Genomic DNA, 2,636 nt, shown 5'->3' with positions numbered 1-2,636 from the left:
ACTCCGGTTTTTTTTTTTCTTAGCGCTCCTCCCCGCATCGCAATACAGGCAAACCACGCCTCTCAGGCTATGCGTATTGCCCAATCAGCGTTCCCGGGGAGAAAGTATGCCCCCCCTCCCCCCTATAATAACAGGGACCGGAGTGGAGCCTGGAGCGAAGCGCGAGCGAGCCTCCTTTCTTGCGCTTTTTACGCAGCGCTGCTGGTGCAAGAAGCGCAAAAGCGCTTCCCGGAAGCGACGGGAAGGTTTTAACCTTGACGCCAGGCTTCTGCGAAGAGACGGAAAGAGAGCAGCGGCCCTCCTGTGCCTCTGCAGCTGGGCCTTCAGCAGCGAAGGGAGCGGCTGGCGCTCTCCGGGATTACACAAGAGCCTGCCACATACATACAGGCAGTTCCTCCATTTACAACAGGCTCCTTCAGTGACCGTTCAGAGGGACAACTCGGGACTGAAAGAAGTGACTTGTGATCATTTTTCACACTTACCACCTTGGTGGTGTTATAAACAGTGCACATTCGCATATGGAACTACCCGGGACAACAACTTGAAAGCAACAAAGAGGTTTATTCACGTATTTGCAAACGGGTGCTCAGAAAGTGGACGCTGAAGAAAGCATTCATGAGCTTTTATCCCCTTACACAAGTTCATTTCCCCCTTTTCCTTTTTTGACACAGCATCCTATTTTCTTCTAAAAGCCCCCTCCACCTTTGTTCAAAATTTTTTAACAAGTTCACCAACTCCTTCCTTGCTAGGGTAGCATAAGCTCTATTGCTATTTTTGTACTTCCTCCGGTTGTCGTTTCAGCTGGCATTCAGGCTATCTGCTTCTGGTTCTTAGCTGTTAGCTGCTGCATACAGGTAATTTTGAAACAGCTTATAATTGTTCCATTTGACATACCAAGCATTTACCTTTTTAGAAACAGTACCAACTCCATTTTCTTATACAAAATAATAATACATGATAATTATTATTCTTTTAAATGATCATTTTCCTTATACTTAACAGTAGCATGGCTCCCACGATCACGGGATCAAAATTCAGATGCTTGCCAACTTGGCAATTTGTGCCATTAAGAAACCCAGCTCAACTTATTCACAAACAAAAAACGCCTTCAGCTCCAGATGATGGGATTAAGAATTTACATCCAAATTCTAAAACCAGGACATGACCTTTAGGATATAATAGGATTAACTCATCACCATTAGAATAGCAAAGGACACACCGCTCACTACATTGCACAACCCCCTAGGACAGGGATCTGCAACCTTAAACACTCAAAGAGCCACTTGGGCCCATTTCCCACAGAAAGCAAAACACCAGGAGCCACAAAACCTGGGTGGGCGTGGCCAACTCGACAGCACTCACTTCCACCCAGTCACGTGACACCCCCAGCTATGCCTACCCAGGTTTTGTGGCCCCTGGTATTTTCTTTTAAACAGGTCTCTCTCTCCCCCCCCCCTCATCTTTCTCCCCCTTCTCTTTCTTCCTCACTCTCTCTCATCTTTCTCCCTCTTTCTCATCACATTCTCCCTCTCTTTCTCCCTCTCCCTTCCTCTCTCTCTTTCTCCCTCTCTCATCTTTCTCCCTCTCTCTCTCTCTCTCTCTTTCTTTCTCCCTCTCTCTTTCTCTCATCCCTCTACCACTCTCTTTCTCCCCCCCCCCCGTGTGTGTATGTGTGCGCGGGTTCCCTCTTGAACCATTTCATTGGAAGAGCCTTGGTAGTAGGGTGGTTTAAAGCACCCTGTTATTAAGACCAGCTGCCTGCAATTACTGCAGGTTCAAATCTCGCCAGGCTCAAGGTTGACTCAGCCTTCCATCCTTTCTAAGGTAGGTAAATTGAGGACCCAGTTGTGGGGGCAATAAGCTGACTTTGTATAAATATACAAAAGGATGAAGGCTATTGCTTAGCGCATTTTAAGCCGCCCTGAGTCTCCGGAGAAGGGTGGCATATAAATCAAATTAAAAATAAATAAAAAAAAATGTCTAAAAACAGGTGGGGGTTGGGTTTTTTATTTCTGGTGTTGTTCTTTCTTCTTCTTCTTTGGGTGCTTTTTACCATATGATTTAATTTTAAATCAAGAGTCATTTCAGGTTCCCAGATAAATGAAGCTCTTTCGTCCCCCTGCTTTGGCTTCCTATCGGCTAGCTGCCCCCCTCGCCCTCCCCTCCTCCTCACCTGCCCTGAGAAGAGAAGGGCAGATGGAGACTCGCTTCGTATTTCAGAGCAGAAGCAAAGCGCCCCTCTACTTGCCTCTTTTTCTGGCCCTTTTTGGGAGACGCACAACTTTCTCCACCCCGAGACACCGGCTGGGCTGTCCCAGCCGATGCTGCATGTTGTAATGGGCTCCAGGAGGAGGAGGAGGGATGCCGTCTCCCCCATTGTGCAGCACGCTAAGTTTAAGTGCAAGAGCAGCAAGCAGCCACGGAGGCAGCGAGAGGAATATGGAGAGACGCGCCCCAGCCGGTGTCCTGTGGTGGAGAAAGTCACACGTTTCCCTATATTCCTCTCTCTGCCTCCGTGGCTGCTTGCCGCTCTTCCACTTAAACTTAGTGCGCTGCACAATGGGGGAGATGGTGTCCCCTCCTCCTCCTGGATCCCATTACAACACGCAACATTGGTTGCAGCCGGGCGGCCCAGC

The sequence above is a fragment of the Pituophis catenifer genome, unplaced genomic scaffold, assembly GCF_029215685.1.
Source record: "Pituophis catenifer annectens isolate HBS135680 unplaced genomic scaffold, rPitCat1.0.hap2 SCAF_6, whole genome shotgun sequence".
NCBI classification, from domain to species: Eukaryota; Metazoa; Chordata; class Lepidosauria; order Squamata; family Colubridae; genus Pituophis; species Pituophis catenifer.
Note: the sequence above shows the minus strand (reverse complement) of the source record.